Source organism: Pristiophorus japonicus, chromosome 9 (genome assembly GCF_044704955.1).
Source record: "Pristiophorus japonicus isolate sPriJap1 chromosome 9, sPriJap1.hap1, whole genome shotgun sequence".
NCBI lineage: Eukaryota > Metazoa > Chordata > Chondrichthyes > Pristiophoridae > Pristiophorus > Pristiophorus japonicus.
Window position 1 is genome coordinate 102,506,601 of NC_091985.1, and position 25,865 is coordinate 102,532,465.

General features: G+C 41.3%; 1 protein-coding gene across 4 annotated transcripts in view; it reads right to left on the reverse strand.

Moving 5' to 3' along the window:
• pde10a (phosphodiesterase 10A) overlaps positions 1–25,865 on the reverse strand; it is a 662,262-nt gene that overhangs the window by 549,874 nt on the left and 86,523 nt on the right. The gene's annotated exons all lie outside the window — the stretch shown is intronic.

Here is a 25,865-nt window from a genome sequence, read left to right on the forward strand (position 1 = left end):
AATCAGAAGCGCTGCTTGAGCACTCCAATTGTCTGTTCGACGATGTTGCGTGTGACTGCATGGCTCTCATTATAGCGATGCTCGGCTTCTGTCTGAGGGTTCCGGTGTGGGGTCATGAGCCAGGTGGCGAAGCCGTAACCTTTGTCCCTGTGAACTCATTGAACACATCCCTTTTGGCGTGGAAGCAAGTCATCCTTGATTCGCGGGACCGCCCAAGAAGAATAATAATCTTGGGGAAGCCAACAATTCGTCCAAAACCTCTCATTCTGTGCCTCCTTGGTTATTGGGTAGTTTATGAAGTCCATACTGCGTGCATACAGTGCAGTAGTCACCTGGCGAATGCAGCAATGCGTAGTGTGCTGCAAGATGGAGCATATGTCCCCCGCTGATGCCCGAAAGGAGCCGGAGGCATAGAAGGCACGTGCCATCGTCACCTTCACCTCGACGGGCAGTGCAGTCCTATTGCCACTAGTAGGCTGTAGGTCTGCCGACCAGTGGCATATCTCTGTGACCACCTCTTTTCGGAAGCACCTTCTCCCCATGTCTGCGACCTCTTCGATTACGTTGAAAATGATCAATAAGCCTTCTTGCAGCTCAATGCCGTATCAATATAGCAGCCAGGATTACTGGCTGACCTAGCATGGCCCCCATCTTTTAAAATGTCCTTAAAAGCAAACTATAAACTCACATAAACTTCACAATCAAAAGTATGCAGTAACGCAGCGTTCTTCTCCCAATGCTTTTAATCACTCAGAACTGCAACTTTCTCCTCTGTTTTCAAGATGGCGCCGTTAGTGGCTGGTGCACTCTGGGTCCGACTGTTTTTTGTTGGCTGGTTCCTAGGCTCGAAAGTTCCACCCGGGGCACTAGCACAGCGATGCACGACGATTTAAGTCATCCAAACGGTCTAAACAGCGGGCGGCCCCCTAAGTTTTAGTGCCGTCGCAAAACCATTGGTGAAAATTTCACTCGGGAGCAAAATCTTGTGCGCCTTGTTTCACACAAAAGAAATAGTTTTTGTACCCCGCCCAGGCACTAAATGGGGCGCAAATCAACCGAAAATCCACTGTCTTGTACCATACATTGTCCTGTACCATTTACTGTTTACACTATACTTTGCCTAATTCTGTTTACACTATACTTTGCCTAATGTTTGCTAACAGGTTTCAGTTTAAGCTGGTACAAATGCATTCCTACACACTTTAACTCTAGCAACCACAAACTATGGACATATGGTACAAGCCTCATTTAGCTAATGTCATGTAGATTTTTCTTGAAATTGTGAGGGGGCCATTATTTGGAATACTTAGCATGTTCTTTCTTTTGACAGTGAAGTGAACCAGATAAGCTTTCAATGTGATGGAACCAGGTATTAATCCTTTCCAGATAAACAACCATAGTCAAGAGCTATCTTTCCACGGGCTAAAATCCAACAGAAAACAAGCAATTGTGATTTTTCCCCAGACACAAAATGAAACAAACCACCACAATGCTTTTAAAGATTTTTCCATATCATCATTTTAAAGTAAAGATTGATTCCTTTAAGCATTCCTTTAACTCAATGAATAATAATAGTTTTGGTCACCTTTGTTACAGTTATCAGTCAAAGATTTACACAGAAAACTAATTTCTTGCACAATTTATTTTTTGAAGCGTTGCTTTAAAAAAAAACTTGAATTTGTGCTTATATCAGTGATTTTTGAACAAAAAAGTGTTTAAGCATTTAAAAGCCACTCCTAATTTACTGTAAGTCACATTTTGAATTATACTTCATTAGTCAAACCACAGCAAGTTCTGCTGGATAACAAATGCAATCCATGTTCTATACAGATATTCTCTCCATACTCTCAATATACTTCTACAACATAATAGGAACCAGTTTGCCTACAAGATCCTTTTTGTCTCCCTAAATGATTTATGATGACCTGTACTCTAGTCTCATTACTAATGAACCATGGACATGTTATTTGGTACAAGTGTTGTACTGGCACAAATTTCACAGGACACAGTGCCATGTACTCAATAGATCAAACACCAAAGCAGTCACTTCTTATGCATGAACATTATTTTTTTATTTTAAACTGCACCATTTTCCTCCTCTCCTTCTCTAGTGAAGACATTCGCTCCTCGCCAGGATATGGTTCCATTGGCATGCAACCTCTCTGTTACTTTAGTCAAGTGGGTACTTTTTCCACTTGAGAGCCTCGATAGTGAGTGACAGTAAGTTATTCAGATGTGAGAAGCATCACAACAAAGCATGCCCTCACCGAGTACCCATACAGCCACGGATTCAAATCGTAGCCTTACTGCTGTGAACATGGATGAGATTAGATTGCTCAGCGCAGAGTGGATTTGAACCAGGGACTTTTCTGTATAGCTCGGCTACTCACTACTTCAACTAGCTGAACCATTGAGGAGCCCCATATAAATGAATATTAATTTAGAATGTTAAGTCATTGTGGTATTAAATCAATTACTTTTTCTAGGTCATATTTCACCCCAATTTGGTTAGCTTTATAGCTTGTCCCAATAGCCACAACCTTATATTAACAGCTTGAATAAGCAACTTTTTACAGACTCCTACCAATGCTGTTCTAGAACTGGCTGTGGGAGACTTGCAAGTGAAAAAACATCTCTAATCTGCACCTGCCCCAATCAAGATGAGATCAAAAAAGTCACTATAGAAATCAAGGGCAAGCATGCAACAAGAAAGGATGATTCAATTCAACAAGCCTATTCCTTCCATAGATCATCCATAATTCCTTCATCATGGACTGTGCTCATCTAGTCTCTAGTGGGAAGCTTCCCGTTAACCGTCCAACCCTACCAAAAAGAAGAGAGTGAAACACCAAAAATATTTTGACATTATAGTCTACAGAACTCAACTTTCTCAATCATTTCACAGTTGTAGTAACTCAGGAACCAGTGTGTTCCATACATAGGGCTCAAAATTGGTCCCTGACGATTTTTGGAGCATTCACCCGAGGTGCATCGCTTTTCCACGACTCCAAGCGCAACGAAAATCTTCTTCCCGATTTTGGCCGCTGTCCAGCCTCTCCTCGGTGGTGGCGTAGTGTGGCCAGTAGATTAGGGGCGGAGCCAGCATCCCGGCGCTGAAAACAGAGCCGGGATGTCTGCACATGTGCGTTCAAATGTGCGCGCATGCGCAGTAGCTCCTCGCCCTCAGCCTATAGCCTGTGTGAGAGGGACCCGATGCTCACAGTTGCTGCCCCTATCCCTGGCCGAGTGATCTCCCGCACTGGCCCACTGTGTAAATAGCTGCTTGTGTTCGTGGTTTAAACTACTGTGATTAAGATGGCCAGGGTCAATAGGAAGAGTAGTGTTAAATAGGTTTTAATTAAGCCTTGCTGGGGTTGAGTAGAAAGTTTAATCATCGGTGTTTGGTGAATACAGGTGCTTTTTGGTCCAATGTTTTCATTGAGTTTGGTCAGGCAGAACCTCTTATAATAGTAAAGCAACAGGCGATGTTTTTGGTAAACAGGCAGAGTTTGTGTTTGCCGAGTTATTTATTTTCTTTTAATCTTTCCTTAAAACTTTCTAAGTCTTGGTGCTTTAGGTGCAGGTCCTCTCCGCTTCCTTCTATTTTTTTTATTTGTTATTGAATGCCTATTACTTTTTGTGCTTTGTAAGTCTTGGTGCTTTAGAATGTACTAACCTGCGCTGATTTCTTAACTCTCCGCAAGAGTTTTCTGAAGTGGCCACATACGCTGGCCTAAGTAGATTTGGAGTAACTATTAGCTGGCCAAAGTTGCTTAAATGGCCAAAACTGGCGTAGGTGACTGGGAACGCCTCCTTTTGAGAAAAAAAACGAAATTTAAAAAATCGTAACTAACTCAGTTACTCTGGAGCAAGTTTATTGGGGAAAGTGGGGATTTTTATCTTACGCCAGAAAAACTAAGTTACTCAAAAAAAAACGGAGCAACTCCTGGCCAATTTTGAGCCCACAGTTTTCAATGTTGAGAACTTACATCTTGCAGCACATCAGTGCATGTAAAATAATTGTTTGGTCTCTAATTTAACTTTTTTTAAAAATCAAAATAAATGTTTTACCTGTGCTAACTTTTTTTTGTTCAGAAATCATGGTTTTATAGCCTCAATCGATACAGGATAAAATCATGCCTGAAAACATTACAAAACTTAAGCCCTTCTTCCCAGGGATGGCTCATCATGGTTATGAGAGAACACGTGAGAGATTAGAACTACTTCCACTGTACCAGAGAAGGAAAAGAGGAAATTTATCACAATCATACAACACAGAAGGCCATTCAGCCCATTGTGTCTGTGCCAGCTCTTTGAAAGAGCCATCCAATTAGTCCCACTCACCTATTCTTTCCCCTTGGCCCTGCACTTTTTTCCTTTTCAAGTATATATCCCATTCTTTTTTGAAAGTTACTATTGAATCTGCTTCCACTATCCTTTCAGACAGTGCATTCCAGATCATAACTTGCATTAAAAGAATTCTCCTAATTTTGCCCATGGATTTTTTGTCAATTATCTTAAATCTGTCTCCTCCAGTTACTGACCCTCCTGAAAGTGGAAACAGTTTCTCCATATCTACACTATCAAAACCCCACATTTAGCGGAAGATTTTTTTTTTAAAGTTAAAAGGGTTTTGATAATGAGGGTGAATTAGAGTCAAATCAGGTACAGAAAGGGAGGGAAAGAAAGACTGGATTAAGAGAAAAAAAGACAAAGGAAAGGAAAAAATTAAAAATGTGAACCTTGATATTTAAAAATCTCCAACAATTGACTCCATGCGGGAATGCGATTGAACACTTTAAATTGTTCCCATTCTGGGTCAGAAAGGTTGATTGACATTGTATTAATAATTACCACCTTATTAAAAAGGTACTTGCGCTCTTAATTAAAAGACTTAACTTTTTGTGGTGCTATTAATGGCCAATTATTGTGCAAATACAGCAAGTTCGTAAAGATATAGGGGAGGCTAAGGGTAAGATGACATTTGTACGAAAGCAGTGTAAATTGACCAACAAGTTCTGGAGATTCGCAACTCCTGGTGTATCTCTTAATTCCTTGAATTTGCTGGCCGATTTGTGCATTAATAACAGCTTGCGTCATTATCACACAGTTATTTTTCCAGGAAGATCCTGCCTCTTGCACTATAATCACTCTCAGGCACTCATTATTCTGTATACATTGTTCTGTTAATAAATACAAACTATTCCAGTTAACAGTGTGCTTTACAGCTAAATGTATCCTCCAGTAAATTATGAAAACAATTTTAAGCCTATTTTGTATGAGGTCTACCTACAGACAGCAAAGTGCTTTTTTGATTTTTTTGGGAAAATAATGTTTTCCTTATGCACTGCAGCTGCATAAATATTATATTCTTTCTGGAGCACTATAGACAGACATGGCTGGTTATTATACATAAGTTGCATAAACAAACAACGAAGGCACAAATAGCTGTACCTAAGAAAAAAAAACAAAGCTAATTCCAAACAACACAACTCAGAGCACAAGAACATAAGAATGCGGAGCAGCAGACCATACGCCCCTTCGTGCCTGCTCCGTCATTCAATAAGATCATGGCTACTCTTCGACCTCAACTCCACTTTCCCGCCTGATCCCTATGTCCTTTGATTCCCCGAGAGTCCAAAAATCTATTTATCTCAGCCTTGAATATACTGAAAGACTCAGCATCCACAGCCCTTTCGGGTAGAGAGTTCCAAAGATTCACAACCTTTGGGGTGAAGAAATTTATCCTCATCTCTGTCTTAAATGGCCGACCTCTTATCCTGTGAAGGCTCCTAGTTCTAAACTCTCCAGCCAGGGGAAACATCCTCTCAGCATCTACCCTGTCAAGCCCCCTCAGAATCTTATGTTTTCACTGTGATCACCTCTCATTCTTATAAACTCGCTCTCTCCTCATTGGACAACCCTCTCATCCCAGGGATCAATCTAGTAAACCTCCATTGCATGCATGTCCTTTCTCAGATAGGAAGACCAAAACACTGTACTCCAGGTGTGGTCTCACCAAAAGCCCTGTACAATTGTAGTAAGACTTCCTAAATCTTGTACTCCAACCTCTTGCAATAAAAGCAGACATGCCATTTGCCTTCCTAACTGGCAAGGAATTGTGCCAATGGTTGAAAAGCTATTAATATACTAAATGGATGAAAAGCTGAAAATTTATACTTTTGCGCCACTGCTCAAGTCTTTTGTTATTTGTAGATACCGTGACTGGGTTAGAGGATACACTGGACAGAAGCAGGCTGAAAACTGCAATTCCCATAATGGATCTCACTTTCACTCTCGCACACAATTTCTTCCCAGGAGCTAGACCTCTCCAGACCTTTCTACCTGGTTGACAGGTTATTGATTGTCCTGGTGGACTCCTATTTGAAACAAAGTTCTTTCAGCTATTTCTAACGTTAACCAATTTTATGATTAAGCTTATTTTTTGTCAGAATTGCACAGTTTGTATATTTAAGTGTTATTTCTAGCTGTAAATATTTATTTCACAGCCTCTCTTACATACACCATGGCCTAGAAAGGCCCCAAACTGGCAGGCAGTGTTCACATTTCTGGCAGGAACAGCGGCAAACGCTTTATTGGTAAGGACAAACAAGAAGCATCCTTTATCCACGCCTGAGCAGGCCAAATGTCTGTAATTCTGCCCTTTGCATTTCCAAATAAGGGGTTCAATGCCTGTTTGAGATCTCCTCTCCAAAAGTGGTTTGCCCCGAGACAGCCAACACTATTGCAGGCTGCACTCAAGGAAATCAGCCATAAGGATCGGTTGCAACAAAGGTGGCAAATAACTTCAAACACACTTATGGAATTTAAAGAACTGAAAATAATTCAATAGATTTGTTTGAATATACTGTAAAACATAGGCCTGGATTTTGCAGTTGTAATGATGGTGAAACTATCAGCATTCGCCGTCATTACCCTGGGAAACCGACAGCAATTTTTGGCGTCCGCACATATGCAGTTAAATGTGGAAATCCAGAAGTTGCCAGTGATTCCCTGCTCCTTCACAGGGCGCGCTGTTGAAGGCATCGCAGACGGCAATCAGCACAGAAACAGCGATTTGACGTGAACTTTCCCTTTTACACTAAAATATCGCTGTTAAAGCCCCCTGAAAAAATTAAGCTTTGTTCAATGAGGTGCAACTGGGTTTTTAAAAAGGTGTTCTACGTCACAATAACTGCTGAACAACCTCTCTGGCCCAGAAAAATGAATTTTATGTTTGTGCAATGTCAAATTTTTCTATGATGATAAGAATTCCATTTTAATAATAAATATATATTTTTTTAATAGTTTAATATATTTCAGCTTCTACCTTAATACTATGTGTATGTCCCAATCTTTATTTCACTCTGCAAAATTTATTAAAAAAGTGAATTATAATCAGTGCATTTTACTTTCTGGTTTGCTGTCTGTGAGAATTCTTCATTGTGACTGGCTGCTTAGCTGGCTTGATGACATCACTGTTGCTGGACGCTGGAGATCCCCTAGATTCAGAGTCAGAATTAAATCATCAGAAAAGATGAAATCCACGCCAGAGATCACTAGATCTTTGTGAGCAGCTTTCTTCACCACCGACCGCAAAATCTGGACCATAAATTTTTTTTAATTTTTTTTTTAATGATGTTCAAAACCTTATTTTCTGGAAAGTTAAGTTTGAGGATGAAAGAATAAAGGCAATAAAGATTTTGAAAAAACATTGAAAATCTACATGATTGGTAGAGAAGCTGCCCTTCTCTGGCTAGTGAATAGAATTCTGTTTGATCCAGTGTACCTTTTGTGTTCTACAGTACAGTTAAAGCTTCACGCCAGAAAGAGGAGCCGAGTGAGTTCAAATATTACTGAGAAATCTCACTCATGTGGCAGGTTAAGTGTTAACCACGGTGAAGGGGAATCTTTGGTTGAGAAAAAACAGACATTTTGGAAACACCACTGTGGGAGGTGATATAAGACAGCATTTGGATGGCTGAACCTACAAATTGACTAAATTCTTATAACCCAGTATACTTTGCAGGTCAAGAGACCTTTTTGTTGAACTTTAAGAAATGCAGACAAACGAAGTAACTGTCCCACGGATTGATATGACTGCAAGAAAACAATCCCTGCCTAAGTAACTGTCCCATGGATTGATGAGAACCAACCGAGCTCACAGAAGTTACATCGGACTGGAACATAAACCTTTTTGATAGTCTGGGTAGTTTGGAACACGCACACTGTAGGCAGATAGCCAATTTTCTAAGTATAATTAGTGTGTGAAGTCTCTCATCCAGGGCTGCAGTCAGAGAGAGGGCAACTTAGCCAACCAAAGAGCCACGGTCTAATTACTAGATGCTTGACCACCAGTAGTATTAGTTACGTGTGAGTTTTGCTTTAAATTGCTTTAGTATAAAGTAAATGAACTGTAAGTAAAGCAAGTCTTACGGGGTAGGTCTTTAGAGTAACTGTTGTGTATTGATGCTTTTGGATTGTTACCTGTACTCTGTTGTTGAATTTTAAGTAAAGGTTGCCCCGTGAGGGGAAACAAGATATCCTGTGTCCGTACTGTTCTGTCTCAAGTCCGAACGAACCGTGTAAAGTGTAGGGTCAAGACAAGATCTTACAGGATAAAAACCTATTCTTATAAAAGATAAGTTTTGCAATGGCATCGTTGGGTGATGGAAACGGAGATTCTGGGAGAATGAATACAGTCCTTATAGGAAGCAAGGTGGGAGGAAGTATAATCAAGGTAGCTGTGGGAATCGGTGGGTTTATTGTAGACATTGGCAGAAATGGAAATAGAGAAGTCGAGGAAGGGAAAGGAGGCGCAGGAGATGGATTATATGAAGGTAAGGAAGGGGTGGAAGTTGGAAACAAAGCTGATGATATTTTCCAGTTCAGGATGAGAGCAGGAAGCGGCACCAATACAGTCATCCAAGTGGTCAGGGAACTTGGCAAATTGTAAAGTGGTCAGTTTCAGCTCTAGGTCAGAAGCACCCAAATCTTAAGCAACCAACCGTTTCATCTTTTTGTTAAAGATTGTTTTGCATCTATAACATTAGCGTAAAACACTGCAGATGCTGGCAGATTGATAGATTGATTGATCTGAAAATATTATATTCCTACATTTCAATGCTGTAACAATCACTATATTATGGTTAAACAAGCTATGGTTGTTATAACTAGAAACCAAAAATGGGAAGGCATAATTAGTCTATTTGCCTCAACAATAAAACTTCACTTCTACATTTGAAATGTGTTTTTTGACACACAACACTTTTAAAACACTGCCATCACAGTTCTAAAGCTATGTTTTTCATAACCAAAGAGAGCCTCATAATAGATTGGTAAGTCAAAGTGAAAACAGTGGCGAACAGAACTTAAGACAAACAAGCAAGGCCTCTGTTCAGCCGTCCGCGATGGCTCATTTCCATATTCCAGGAGTAGAATTTAAGTGAACACAGCTTTAAAAACTTCCAGTAAAAAAAACGTCCTTTTTTATGGCTTATACAATAGCAGCTTAAGCTGCCAGTAGCTTTGCATCAGCTTACGCATTTTGCCATTTCATATTATACATCAGACAATACAAAGTGTCAGGATGAATCAACTGAGATGAGTAAACAACTGCAGCGACAGATGCAGAGGTTAACTTTTTCCAAACTGCAGATGAAAGTCATGCTCATGCACAGGTGCCTTTTTACTCTACTAAACAAAAATAAAGATTTCATTAACAGATGGCCTCAAGACTGAGATTAAACCTTCCTTTGTTTAATCTCAGTGCTGCAACGAACAGATTAACAGAAAACTAGTCAGAGCCAGTACAAGACTTGTTATAAACTTGATGGTAAATTTCTACCTGACTGGATTGATCATGCTTCTTTCACAGAGTTCCATTAATTACATAAGTTTTTTTTCTCCATTAGTCTTTATAATAGAGGTGCACATTAGGATTTCAGTGAGGTACAGTAGCTAATAGAATCTGTCAGTGACCCACAATGTTTCTATATTATAACAGTATCATGGCAGAATCTATAAACAGGTTCCTTCAGACCCAAAGAAAAGTGCTAGGTCTAGATTTTGACATTTGTGCAAACCTGCTCCATAAATGAGTTTAGAAGTAAACCACACCAGTGTCATAAAAACTATTGTAGCCAACTTAAAGTTCTGTGCACCCACCAAAAATTACAAAAAATAGAGGAACATAGAATAGGAGTAGGCCATTCAGCCCCTTGAGCAGTTCCAACATTCAACATTTATCCGCCTTTGATTCATAGCCCTCGTTACCCTTACCTAATTAAAATCGGTCGATCTCGGTCTTGAAAGTTTCAACTGATCCAACATCCACAGCCTTTTGGGGAATGAATTCCAAGTTTGCACTACACTTTGTGAAGAAGTGTTTTCCCGATTTCACTTCTGAATGGCCGAGCTCGAAATTCTCAGATTGTGTTTATTTGTACTGCATTCCCCACCAGGGAATACTATTTCTCTGTATCTACCCTATCAATTCCTTTATCATTTTAAAAACCTCAATTAAATCATCTGTCAACCTACTAAACTCAAGGGAATACAAGTCAAGTTTATGCAACCTGTCCCCATAATTTAACCCTTTAACCTCTGGTATCAGTCTGGTGATACGAGGGTTTAAAGGGTCAGCAGGAGGGATGAACAGTTTTGAACAGTCATGGAGGGTTTGGCAGCAAAAGACAGCCTCCTTCACCAATATGTAAATTGTAATATATATTATTCCACAATCTTGACAAATGTTTTTATATCATCCAGCTCTCTTCAGTATTTTAAAATCTGTTCCAACATGATGGCAGAGAAGTGATGCATTTGGAAGGCAGAATGAGAGGTAATATAAACTAAATGGTACAATTTTAATGTAGTGCAGGACTCACATCCACAAATCTTTGAAAAGTGGCGGGATAAGTTGATAAGGATGTTAAAAAAGCATACAGGGTCCAGAACTTTATAGAAGGTATAGCATTTATAAAATCACTGGTTAGGCTGGAGTATTGTCTCCAATTCTAGGCATCACCCTTTGGGAAGGATACCAAGACCTTGGAGAGGGTGTGGAGGAGATTTACCAATATATGATACCAGGGACGAGGGACTTAGTTATGCAGAGATTAGAGAAGCTGGAATTGTTCTCTTTAAAGCAGAGAAGGTTCCAGGGTGATTTAATAGAGGTATTCAACATGAAGAAGATAGGGACAAACTGTTTCCACTGGCAGGAGGGTCGATAACCAGAGGGTACAGTTAAGATAAGTGGGAAAGGAACCAAGGGTAGATGAGGAGAAATATTTTTACGCAGCGAGTTATGATCTGAAAGCAGATTCAATAGTAAGTTTCACAACGGAATTGGATAAATACTTGAAAAAGAAAAAAGAAATTCGCAGGACTATGGGAGTGGGACATGGTATCAGCTTCGAAGGCATTATGAGTCTTCCAGCTTTTACACTGGAGCCACGCTGTGTTACTCTATTGCCAATTATTCAGGTAGATCTTCCTGGAATTTGCTTTGGAAAATACAAATGTGAGTTAAATTTACACCATCAGTGTGAATTTGATATAGAATTTGTAGTACAGTATTACCACAACTAATGGGGGGGGGGGGGGGGAGGGAGGGTCTGCCAATTTTCTCATTTCCACTTCCTTCCTCCTCTACTGAAAGCTGTAACTTCTTGTCAGAGTACAGTTTGATTGGTGCTGGCACCCCTCCAGTACCCTGTCCAAGTCCTAGTCGACAAGCGTCAGCAGACTACTCATTTGCTGAGGGCATCAACAGCTACACTAAATCTTGTCCTCACACAATGTCCACATGTTGCAATGAGATCAATTGCAGTACACTATCAGCATCAACTAACTCAGCAAATTCGAGATTGAGCCGAGGATCTTCCCAGACTGTGTGGTTGAGTTACTCATTGACATCACAAACTGAATCATCGGGGCACCTCAGATTAAAGGAGTTATATCAATACAGTATTAACTGCCTTTAATCTTTAATGTTTATTATTCCTTGGGATTTTGTGGGGAAAATTGCTTCAGAGCATTTAAAATATTTTAAATTGTAGATTATTTTCCTATCAAGGTAAATGATAAGGTGATGGGAGCGAGACAGACTCATGAATGACCACTGGGTGACAGGCTGGAATCCCAGGAAGCTGAGTAGCCTAAATAGTAATCGTATTAGAATATAGTTAAATAAATTGCCTTAATTAAAAATATTGATAAGAGTGCTATAAGAACATAAGAATTAGGAACAGGAGTAGGCCATCTAGCCCCTCGAGCCTGCTCCGCCATTCAAAAAGATCATGGCTGATCTGGCCGTGGACTCAGCTCCACTTACCCGCCCGCTCCCCGTAACCCTTAATTCCCTTATTGGTTAAAAATCTATCTATCTGTGATTTGAATACATTCAATGAGCTAGCCTCAACTGCTTCATTGGGCATTGAATTCCACAGATTCACAACCCTCTGGGAGAAGAAATTCCTTCTCAACTCGGTTTTAAATTGGCTCCCCCGTATTTTGAGGCTGTGCCCCTTAGTTCTAGTCTCCCCGACCAGTGGAAACAACCTCACTGCCTCTATCTTGTCTATCCCTTTCATTATTTTGAATGTTTCTATAAGATCACCCCTCATCCTTCTGAACTCCAACGAGGAAAGACCCAGTCTACTCAATCTATCATCATAAGGTAACCCCCTCATCTCCGGAATCAGCCTAGTGAATCGTCTCTGTACCCCCTCCAAGGCTAGTATATCCTTCCTTAAGTAAGGTGACCAAAACTGCTCGCAGTACTCCAGGTGCGGCCTCACCAATACCCTGTACAGTTGCAGCAGGACCTCCCTGCTTTTGTACTCCATCCCTCTCACAATGAAGGCCAACATTCCATTCGCCTTCCTGATTACATACTGCACCTGCAAACTAACTTTTTGGGATTCATGCACAAGGACCCCCAGGTCCCTCTGCACCGCAGCATGTTGTAATTTCTCCCCATTCAAATAATATTCCCTTTTTACTGTTTTTTTTCCCCAAGGTGGATGACCTCACATTTTCCGACATTGTATTCCATCTGCCAAACCTTAGCCCATTCGCTTAACCTATCTAAATATCTTTGCAGCCTCTCTGTGTCCTCTACACAACCCGCTTTCCCACTAATCTTTGTGTCATCTGCAAATTTGTTACACTACACTCTGTCCCCTCTTCCAGGTCATCTATGTATATTGTAAACAGTTGTGGTCCCACCACTGATCCCTGTGGCACAGCACTAACCACTGATTTCCAACCCGAAAAGGACCCATTTATCCCGACTCTCTGCTTTCTGTTCGACAGCCAATTCTCGATCCATGCTAATACATTTCCTCTGACTCCGCATACCTTTATCTTCTGCAGTAACCTTTTGTGTGGCACCTTATTGAATGCCTTTTGGAAATCTAAATACACCACATCCATCGGTACACCTCTATCCACCATGCTCGTTATATCCTCAAAGAATTCCAGTAAATTAGTTAAACATGATTTCCCCTTCATGAATCGATGTTGCGTCTGCTTGATTGCACTATTCCAATCTAGATGTCCCGCTATTTCTTCCTTAATGATAGCTTCAAGCATTTTCCCCACTACAGATGTTAAACTAACCTGCCTTTTGTCTGCCCTTTTTTTTTTTTAAAACAGAGACGTTACATTAGCTGCTTTCCAATCCACTGGTACCTCCCCAGAGTCCAGAGAATTTTGGTAGATTATAATGAATGCATCTGCTATAACTTCCGCCATCTCTTTTAATACCCTGGGATGCATTTCATCAGGACCAGGGGACTTGTCTACCTTCAGTTCCATTAGCCTGTCCAGCACTACCTCCCTAGTGATAGTGATTCTCTCAAGGTCCTCCCTTCCCACATTCCCGTGACCAGCAATTTTTGGCATGGTTTTTGTGTCTTCCACTGTGAAAACCAAAGCAAAATTATTGTTTAAGGTCTCAGCCATTTCCACATTTCCCATTATTAAATCCCCCTTCTCATCTTCTAAGGGACCAACATTTACTTTAGTCACTCTCTTCCGTTTTATATATCGGTAAAAGCTTTTACGATCTGTTTTTATGTTTTGCGCAAGTTTACTTTCGTAATCTATCTTTCCTTTCTTTATTGCTTTCTTAGTCATTCTTTGCTGTCACTTAAAATTTTCCCAATCTTCTAGTTTCCCCACTAACCTTGGCCACCTTATACGCATTGGTTTTTAATTTGATACTCTCCTTTATTTCCTTGGTTATCCACGGCTGGTTATCCCTTCTCTTACCACCCTTCTTTTTCACTGGAATATATTTTTGTTGAGCACTATGAAAGAGCTCCTTAAAAGTCCTCCACTGTTCCTCAATTGTGCCACCGTTTAGTCTGTGTTCCCAGTCTACTTTAGCTAACTCTGCCCTCATCCCACTGTAGTCCCCTTTGTTTAAGCATAGTACGCTCGTTTGAGACACTACATCCTCACCCTCAATCTGTATTACAAATTCAACCATACTGTGATCACTCATTCCAAGAGGATCTTTTACTCAGAGATCGTTTATTATTCCTGTCTCATTACGCAGGACAAGATCTAAGATAGCTTGCTCCATTGTAGGTTCTGTAACATACGGTTCTAAGAAACAATCCCATATACATTCTATGAATTCCTCCTCAAGGCTACCCCGTGCGATTTGATTTGACCAATCGATATGTAGGTTAAAATCCCCCATGATTACTGCCGTTCCTTTTTCACATGCCTCTATTATTCCCTATATAGCATTGGTCCAGGAGATTTCAGAATGCAAACCAGGTGCAGCTCCACACTACAACCTATCGACGCCTCAGAAAAGAAAGCTGAAAAGCATTAAATTAATTAACTGCAAGGATGGCAATATATTCTACAATAATATCTTTCATTTACAGTTGGTAGTTGTTTCAGTGCTGGATATGTGGGAGTTAAAAATCACAAATACATTTTTGTGGGTCTTTTAAATTTCCAGAATAGTATCGCCATTAGGATTTTATTAGTGTATTGGGTTCCAAGATGCGAGTATACAATAGCTATGTGCATCACAAGAAAGAATTTACAAAACCAACAATGCCCGCCTTTGCCCATTTAATTTCCATGAAGTGCGAGATGGAAACAATGCAGCGCCCTCTACAGATGATCTGGGACCTGTGAACAGGACAAGCAACTGTGTATCTCCTTAATCAATCAGATTGAAGGATTGTTAATGAACAGCAACAAGATAAAGTAGTGAATTCAATGTCAAATCAGGTTCAGAAAGTGAAAGAGAGAGGGAAGGAAAGATGGGGCTAAGATATAAAGAGAGACAAAAAGAAAAAGTAAATAAAATTAAATTATATTTTGTTTTTAAATCTCTCACAACAATTAAAAGCTGAAGGAATGAGACTCCACACTTATAAATGTTAACTTTCAGTGCCAGAGAGGTTGCTTGGCAGTAATTAACACTTATCTCAGAACGGTTAACCTCACCATTATTTTTACAGTAAATTCTGACCCATTCAACACTCAGGCTAAATGTTGCCCTGTTTAAATGCCTTTATTCCTTGGCTGCTGTAGAGCCGTGATCAGCATGGTGACATAGTTAACAGCTTCCATTTTGAATAACAAGTAGTCAATCCCACAGCCTTTTAGCACTTCAGTCTGGACATCTGAAACAATTTCAAAGATTCCTACTGAACTTTTTAATGACAGGGTAATTGGTTATAAGAGATAAAAATTGATCCCTATTTGCATTATGACTCTATAACCACAGTTATCCAACAGTCAGCTCTTTAGACTACTGTGCATCTAAAAGTTTTTTAAAAAAGAACTAAAGTGGGTTATCATGAGTAGATTTGGTATTTGCTAGATGTGAATATTGTATATGGCATCTCACAGTATCTCAAAATCATTAAGTATAATTTGAATACAATTTAAAGCAAGTCAAAGAACATATAGATAGTGTTACACATGTGCAGTCAAGAGTATGAAATGCTTACTGTGTTTTTTGTTGTTCTGGAGGGGTTCTAAGAAAACATACATGAAGATAGACTCTGTAGCTGCTGGATACATGGAGGCACGGTGGAGCCTCCGAATGAAGCCCAAAGATCCTCCATCAAGATGGAAACTGTATGCCACTTTCACTGGTTACTAAGAGACACCAATTCTATATCTACATGAAATGCCTGAACCGCCATCACTGTCTCTGATATGTCCTTACTATACAGTATAAATGCACGAGACCCATATTTGAGAGAAGGTCACTCTGTGACCAGCAACCTTTATTCGCCAGCACTGAAGTGCTGAAGGTGGGCGGAGCTTCCCCTTTTATACCTGAAAGTCCAGGTTAGGAGTGTCTCCCCCAAGTTCACTTTCTAGTGGTCAAACAACTTAGGCCAGTTTATACATGGGTTACAATGACAGTTAAATACAGGACAGTCTCGTGAGCTGAAAACATCCGAGGGAGAACTTGAGGCAGCAGCTACCCCCAAGAGCCAGGTAATTCATCTAGATCTAGTACATTCTGTAAGGTATTGACTCCTCCAGCTGCATTTAATTATTTTTCTCATCTCCTCCTCCTCTCTTGATGCTTTGGCAGATTAATGCACTAGAATTGGTGTAAATCAGCTACCTCTACAAGGTGACTGTTAGAAACAATTGTTTACATTATAAAGCAGTGTAGTGTGACTTTGCAAATTGTCATGGAAATCATAAAATCATAGAAATTTACAGCATGGAAGGAGGCCATTTGGCCGATCGTGTCTGCGCCAGTTGACAAAGCTATCCAGCCTAATCTCACTTTCCAGCTCTTGGTCCGTAGCCTTGTAGGCTACCGCACTTCAAGTGCACATCCAAGTACTTTTTAAATGTAGTGAGGGTTTCTGCCTCTACCACCCTTTCAGGCAGTGAGTTCCATACACCCAATGGGTGAAGAAAGTTCCCCTCAAATCCCCTCTAAATCTCCTACCAATTACTTTAAATCTATGCCCCCTGCTTGTTGACCCCACTGCTAAGAGAAATAGGTCCTTCCTATCCATTATATCTAGGCCCCTCATAATTTTATACACCTCAATTAGGTCTCCCCTCAACCTCCTCTGTTCCAAAGCAAACAAACCCAGCCTATCCAATCTTTCCTCATAGCTAAAATTCTCCAGTCCAGGCAACTTCCTCGCAAATTTCCTCTGTACCCTCTCGAGTGCAATCACATAAAATTACCCTAAACATAATATGCCTCCATTAGGGTTCAAATTGAAATTCACATGTTAAAACAAACTGAAATACTGTTACGCACTGAGCAAAGACAATTTGACACTGGTACAGAGATAAATATAATTTTTGTAAAGCATGATTTACAATTTCTAAGCATAAACAATGACTCCCTTGCACTCTCGCTCAGCTAGGCTTCATCTCAAGTAAAAATTAGGCATTTGATAATGGTATAAATCGAAAACATTATCTGAGTAAAGCTTTTAACAACAACTTGTATTTATAAAGCGCCTTTAACATAGTAAAATGTCCCAAGGCGCTTCACAAGAACATTGGACAGAATTTGACATTGAGCACATGAGATATTTGGGCAGGTGATCAAGAGCTTGGTCAAAGAGGTAGGTTTTAAAGAGTGACTTCAAGGAAGCGAGAGGGATAGAGAGGGGGATTCCAGAGCTTAGGGCCTAGGCGACATTCAGTCTAAAGTTTTTTTTCAAAATTGCTTGGAAAAAGTAAACCTCAAATCCTCATGACATATTTGGATAGGGAGAATCATAATACATTCTGGGACATTCTCCGGATTGCACATGTTCAGACTGCAGCACCCTGAATATTACAGACACAGGTTAGTTGATATCATCCTTCAGCTAGCAGAGTAAAAGAACTAGAAGAAAAAAAATCATCAACTTCAACTCCAGACTTTAAAGAGAGGTTGATGCCGCCAAGTTAAAAATCTTAATAAAAGTATTCAAAGACGCAAAGGACAATGTTATAGGTACATTTAATCACAAATGTACTGTTTTATGTTACATTAAGAGTCAGAGGGAAAAAATGGTGGACAGAAACATTCAAAATTGTATTGGTTGCCTTCTCCTTTCTTTAACTGCAAGATATTCCTGACATCCTCTATTTGTTTTGTGACTTTTCAAAAAAAAAATCACATTTGGTGGTTTTCAAGCCTGCTTATCACCTAGTACTGTGTATACATGTTCAGTTGTGATTTGCCACTTTTACAAATACAAAATTTCAGCCAATCAAATGAAAGGCAACTATGACATTGAGAATTTAATGAGTTAGTGCGGCAAAGTGTGAAACAGGAAATGTGTCGGACGTCCATCAACAACCTTCATTTACATAGCACCTTTGATGTAGAAAAATGTCAGTTGCTTTACAAAGGCTTAATGGTAAAAAAATAGATACCAAGTCAAAGTAAGGAGGTATTGGGAGGAGTCAGCAAAAGTTCGGTTACAGAAGTGGGATTTGAGGGTTTTAAAAGGAGGGTAAGATTGCAAAGCAGATGGGTTGAGGGAGGGAATTCTGGAATGTGGGCCTAAATGGTTGCAGGCACGGATGCCAATGGTGGGGCAAAGGGAGAGGGGATGCACAGGAGTCCAGAGTCAGAGGAATGGAGAGTTCAGGGATTGTTAGAGATAGGGAGGGTCAAAGCAATGAAGTGATATAAACACAAGGATGAGAATTTTAAATTGGAGGGGCTTAGGGATCAGGATTCAACATAGGTCAGCAATGAGTGAGTAGAACTTGGGAGTATGATAGGATTCAGGTTGCAATTTTGGATAAGCTACATTTTAGAGAGGGTGGAAGATGAGACGCCAGTGAGGACAGCATTGACATAGTCAAGTCTGGACACGTATTTTTAAAGAAGGAAAACATTCTTCAAAAGCAAAAAAAATAGTTAATCAATCTGAAGCTTGGGATTTACAAACACTTTCCAATGTACAAAGTTCTCTCATCAAACAACAATTAAACTTGATTAGCCAGCGGCTGTAGCCACTCAACAACAATTACACTTTGTGGTCTTAAATGGACATAGTTCCACCCTAGCAACAGAATAATGCATTGTGCATTTCAACATATAACACATGTTCTTAGAAAACAGCAAATCACGATAGTTATGGTGAGCAACACCAGGGAAGAATCATAAGCATCCAAAAAAGGCTTTTCCAATCTCTAGTCTTAGTGAAGATCATCATCATAAGCAGTCCCTCAAAATCGAGGAAGACTTGCTTCCACTCTAAAAGTGAGTTCTTAGGTGACTGAACAGTCCAATACGGGAATGACAGTCTCTGTCACAGGTGGGACAGACAGTCGTTGAAAGAAAGGGTGGGTGGGAAAGTCTGTTTGCCGCACACTCCTTCCACTGCCTGCGCTTGTTTTCTGCTTGCTCTCGGTGACGAGACTCAAGGTGCTCAGCGCCCTCCCGGATGCTCTTCCTCCACTTAGGGCGGTCTTTGGCCAGGGACTCCCAGGTGTCGGTGGGGATGTTGCATTTTATCAAATGTCCAAGGAAGGTATCCTTGAAACGTTTCCTCTGCCCACCTGGTGCTCGCTTGCCATGTAGGAGTTCAGAGTAGGGCATTTGCTTTTGGAGTCTTGTGTCGGGCTTGCAAACAATGTGGCCCGCCCAACGGAACTGGTCGAGTGTGGTCAGTGCTTCGATGCTGGGGATGTTGGCTTGGTCGAGGACGCTAACGTTAGTGCATCTGTCCTCCCAGGAGATTTACAGGATCTTGCGGAGACATCGTTGGTGGTATTTTTCCAGCGATTTGAGGTGTCCACTGTATATGGTCCACATCTCTAAGCCATACAGGAGGGCGGGTATCACTACAGTCCTGTAGACCATGAGATTGGTGGCAAATTTGAGGGCCTGATCTTCGAACACTCTCTTCCTCAGGTGGCTGAAGGCTGCGCTGGTGCACTGGAGGCAGTGTTGAACCTCGTCGTCGATGTCTGCCCTTGCCGATAATAGGCTCCCAAGGTATGGAAAGTGGTCCACATTGTCCAGGGCCGCGCCGTGGATCTTGATGACTGGGGAGCAGTGCCGTGGTCAGGAGGGTGGAGGACCTTTGTCTTACGGATGTTTAGCGTAAGGCTTTCGTAAGATGTTGATTATGACTTGGAGTTCAGCCTCTGAATGTGCGCAGATACAAGCGTTGTCCACGTAATGTAGCTTTGTGAAGAACCGTTGGTTTTAAGCCTGTGTTCTCTAATTTACACTCTCAGCCTACATTAGGGGCCCAAGTTTCCACATGATTCGCGCCAGATTTTTAGGAGCAACTGGTGGAGAACGGACTATTTTAGAAATCGCAATTCTCCACATTTTTTTTTCTGCAGTTCTAGTCAGGTAGAACAGTTCTAGTTTAGAACAGAATTTTTTCTTCAAAAGGGGGCGTGTCCGGCCACTGATGCCTGATTTGAAAGTTTCCACAGTGAAAATGTACTCCAAACTAAAGTAGAATGGAGCCAGTGAAGATTTTTGTAGAACTGAAAAAAACTGTTCTACACATTAAAAAATCAGGCGCAGGTTACAAATTAGGCGCCCAGAACGAGGTGGGGGGGGAAGGGAACTCATAAAATTCGACAATAAATCCTTATTTATACTTCTACAAATATTATACAAATAAATCCAACCTGAATAAACATTTATAAGCCAAGAAAAGATTAAATAAACCATCTTCCTACCTGTGTGAAAGTGCTTCAGCCAGGGAGAATTCTGCAGCCGTTCGTGCCGCTGAGCGGGAGGGGGAGAGAGAGAGAGAGGGAGGGAGGGGGAGAGAGAGAGAGGGAGAGAGAGAGGAAGAGAGAGAGAGAGAGAGAGAGAGAGAGAGAGAGAGAGAGAGGGAGAGAGGGAGGGGGGGGAAGAGAGAGAGAGAGAAGAGAGAGAGAGAGAGAGAGAGAGAGAGAGAGAGAGGGGGAGGATGGGGGGGAGGGGGGGGAGGGAAGAGAGAGAGGGAGGGAGGGAGGGGAGAAAGGGAGGGAGGGGAGAGAGGGAGGGAGGGGAAGGAGAGAGGGAGGGAGGGGAGGGAGAGAGAGAGGGAGGGGAGGGAGGGGAGGGAGGGGAGGGAGGGGAGGGAGGGAGGGGGATAGAGAGGGGAGGGAGGGGAGGGAGGGAGGGGGATAGAGAGGGGAGGGAGAGGGAGGGAGGGGGGGAAGAGGGGGGGAAGAGGGGGGGGAAGGGGGGGGGAAGAGGGGGGGGAAAGGGGGGGGCTCGGGGAACAGGAGCGGATGTCGGGTCGGGGGGGGGGGAGCGGGCCTCGGGTCAGGGCGGGGGAGAGGAGGGAGCAGGTCTTGGGTCGGGTCGGGGGGGGGGAGCGGGTCTCGGGTCGGGGGTGGGGGGAGCGGGTCTCGGGTTGGGTCTGGTCGGCGGGGAGCGGGTGTCGGGTCTTGTCGGGGGCAGGGAGCAGGAGCTGGCCGTGGGAGGAGCCTCATTCACGCAGCCCCAGTGAGGCCATTCAGCCAGGGCTAGGGGCTGCGTGCTTCGGGCCCCTCCCACACAGTTTGGCGCCTGGAGCTACTGCACTTGCGTGCCGACTGTAGCGCGCATGTGCAGAGGTCCCGGCACTGTTTTCAGCGCCGGGACCTGGCTCCGCCCCCCCACAGCTCGTGCTGGCTGCGCCGAGTGCCACAGGACCTGTAAGTAGGTGGAGAATACCGAGGATTTTTTTAGGCGCCGTTTTAGGCGCGAAAAACGGGCACCCAGCTCGGAGGGGCACCCGTTTTTTTTCTTGTGGAAACTTGGGCCCTAGGTTTCAGTATGGTGAATTAGCTCTAAAATTGGTGCCCTGTTTTAAACAGTAACTTTTCTTTCACAAAAGTTATTGCATATCTCCCTTCTTCTTGATGACAGTGACCCATGCTGCATTACAGATCCACGTGTACTGAAAACCCTCACAAACCTCGTACAAGTATTCACACTTCATATTGGTACCTGACACAGCGAGTGTCAGCAGTCTATTCAAACTTGTGACATTGCAGCGGAGACTAATACAATCCTCACCCAAGTAGCCATTTTTCAAGACATAGAATTTTCAACTTCACCACTTGCAGAGTGGATCGCCTACTGATCGAAAAGTTGTCTGATTTTCATGCCATTGTTTTCAATCACGTTGTATAATGGTCGGGCGATCCGCTCAGTCAGTTTATCTTCGCCCAAACAGTGAAGCTGAAAATTACGCCCAGAATTTCAGAAGGCTAACCAAACCTGGAAGAAATTGCAAATATATTCCGTGGTTTCAAGATTATCTTCACCCAGCATTCATACACATGCACTTTCCAGCAACAGTCCCAAGATAGAGCTGATCTTTCCCCACCCTAGCCCTGGATTTCTGAGGTCAATAGTTATGCCGTCACCATTAAACTAGTTGAGATCATCTACCTCAGTACCGGTCAAGGATTGAACCTGGAACCTTGCTGATCTGTATGGCTCAGTACCAATCCATCCAGTGCATAATTCCACTGGCAAAAGCGGAAAATAAATCTTTTTTTTGCAGCAAAACAAAGTAGAACCAACCAACCTTAAATATTTTGCAAGCCTCACATTCTTCAACTCAAGATAATTTTTCTAAAGTATACAAACTCCTTAATAAAAGTCAAATTATGTACACAGATAATCTTACTATTACTGCATGCTCTAAATTTTACTTAATACAATATGAATATTTTGGAATGTATAATAAAGTCAAGAGTTTACAGACAGGAGCTCTATTAGAAAAATAAGTACACAAAAACAAAGTCAAATGAATTTAGGCACAAATAATTTATCTGTAGATTACAGTACATCAGTTTAAAAAAAACCCTGAGCCAAAGTAGGAATCTATGTTTCAATAAAAAAGGACCTTGAAGGTGCACATCAATCACTGTTTAATGCACTTTTGATGAAGCAAACAGCTTTATCACATGTACAAAGCTTACAAGTGTGCATTAATCACTCCATACAAACCGGAACAAAAACTGCTAACAATTCAAATTTGAATCCAACAATAAAAAAGGTTGTAGTCTTAATTCTCAGTGCTTTGAATTTGGTCTAATTTAACAAAATACCAATATTTCCATTTTTAATAACTGATCCTTTATATCAAGTAAGGATTGGAAAAAAAATGAATATGTAAAGTCACATTGGTCAAGGAATAATACGATGACTCTAATATGAACTTTTCCCCAGCTTACCCAACACACTCAACTGTTAGGTCAATAAATGTACTGTCACAAACTAAAATCTCCACCACCTTTAACTAGACTGAGAAAAAAAAGTTATACCTTCACCAAACAATATTTGAAGCTTTTTTTTCTGCCGCTAATTTTCTTTCTTCCCCACCTAAAAATGCAAACTACTGGCTAGGTTACGACTTCATAGTTGCTAGTCAATCTCTAGTAGTTCAACCTCGTAACTATTATTCATGTGAGCCCTGACAATGAATATCAGCAAGTTACAGAATCAGAGGGCAAAATCACAGCTGAGCCCAAACCCTTCCTAAGCTGATATGTACTTACAGCAGCGGCATGCATCAGAAGCAGAAACCTTGGACAATTTTCCCTTTACAAGGGTTCGGAGGCATGTTGCAATGCCCTACGGCTGCCCCCATGGAAATAAACTATCTTAGCATAGGCAGGGGATCAAATCTGGGGCTTTCTTGCTTGGTATGACCCAGGCAACTCACAGTTACTTATTAATCTAGAGAGGGAGCTGGCTGAAGTTTTTTAAAAAAAAGCACAAGGGACTGAAACATAGAAACATAGAAAATAGGTGGAGTAGGCCGTTCGGCCCTTCTAGCCTGCACCGCCATTCAATGAGTTCATGGCTGAACATGCAACTTCAGTACCCCATTCCTGCTTTCTCGCCATACCCCTTGATCCCCCTAGTAGTAAGGACTTCATCTAAGGAGCATCAAACTATAAACTTTCACCAAAAATGTAATCTCATAGGAAATTCAAAAATGTTATTTCACAAAATTATTTTTCCATGTGGGAAATGCATGGGGCATTGATGACAAGAGTTGAAAGAGCTTGTTGTGTGCATGCTCAAAATGGCCTCCCAGGGTGTGCTGTTTCTTAAAAAACAAGTATTTCATTAAGTTGTGCATCTGTATATGCTCATTCAACACCTTCACCAACATAGTATTATGAAAGATATGAACAAAATGATTCCCTCAATGCGCTAAATAGACTTACTATGTTTCAAATTTGTTTTTTTTTTAAAGCAAAAAATTATCTAACTCAATCTAACTCAAGTCCAGCTCCTGCTGATAGAATAAAAGACTTTTCTTTCTAGCTTCTGCAAAGATCTTGTTTGAACTGCAATTCTACAGTCACTACTCAGTTCTCAGAAGGTGGGGATTCAGTGTAGCCAGTGAAAGAGGCCAGAAGGGAAATGAAGAAATGCAAGCAGCTGCAATAGGAGTTACCGAGCTGTTAAGTGGGTTATAATACAACACAGAAGCAGACTGTAGCACACTTCACTCTGCATTAGCTTGGTCCAGGAATGCTTGAAATGAACACAGTGCAGAAACACGTTCCATATCCCATCACTTTGATAAGCATTAACAAAAAATTCTAAAGTTAAACAATTTTGTGAAGTAAGAAGCACTAAATAATTTTGCCAACTGCATTTTCTGCACATAAAATCTGCCAGTGAAAAGGATTAAAACCGAATCAATGGCCACTTTCCTGTGTCACTGGATCATGAACCAAATGATCCAAATGAATAGTCACTCTGCAAGGATTTTTTCATTACAAAATGAGTTCACGAGTGCAGAAAGACAAAAGATGTGCCATGATAGAATTAGCACTGCAAATAATCTACTGCACCTTTGTGCCTTCAATCTTTCCTTCTACTTACAGATAACAGAACCACAGGTTCTTACGTTATGTTCTGAACATTTTTTTTAAAATGCACTCTTCCTGATGATCGTTTCGCATGTTCAAACCTAAATCTGCATAAAAAGGCCATTTGTACGAGACAGTTATGCTGGATTTGAGTCGAGGCATTACGACAACAACGTCAGCAGCAGAAATCAGCTTTACAGTGAAAACAAACTTTACATTGTCTCACCGCAATAAGAGCTTCTAATCCACTAAAACCAGATTACACTATGGGGTCATGCAATCTGTAACTGTGAACACAGTTTTTGTAATGTATATTCTTAATGCAATGCTACACATCTAACAAGCTATTCAAGTAGTAAATCAGAAGTTACAAGGCTCTATTTAATTCCTTACACAAAACAGAAAACCAGTAACACAGCAACAAACTGCAATGCAGCCATGACTCTCCATGCCAGCAGTGGGCTGGCTCCTCATGTTTGTTACACTGTTCGCTGCAACTTATTTTTGTTTAACTAAGTTAAGAGGCTTGTGCAGATTTTTTACAATACTGACAGGTGAACAGCATCCAAAATTATACATTCATAAACAGAAACAGCCCCCAGTCTGATTCAATGTTGTGCCTTAACCTGCACTGCAGAATAGCACATCTGATTGCAGCTGTGCACATTTCTTCATTCCCCATACCTTATGGCCCCCTTTTGTACTGTGGACCCACTCCTTACAGAAACTGAAATTTGGACTACAAAAATACACTTAACATAAGGACTTTGCAGAAACTAGAGAGGGAAACGGCTTTTATCCCTTCAGGAACAGATGGATTGAGCCTTTTAATTCAAACTTTATGTTGTGTCCTTATACACGACAGCAAATCAACACGAGGCACATACTGGAGACAAGGTCACTCTGTGACCTGTACCTTTATTCACATTGCTGTGTCCCAGGCATACCCCTGCCTTGCAGACCCCTCTTGTGGTTCATCCACTTCGTAAACCAGCCTCGCTGCGGGCTTCCTGCACATCCTGGCTAAATGTCACTCAAGTTAC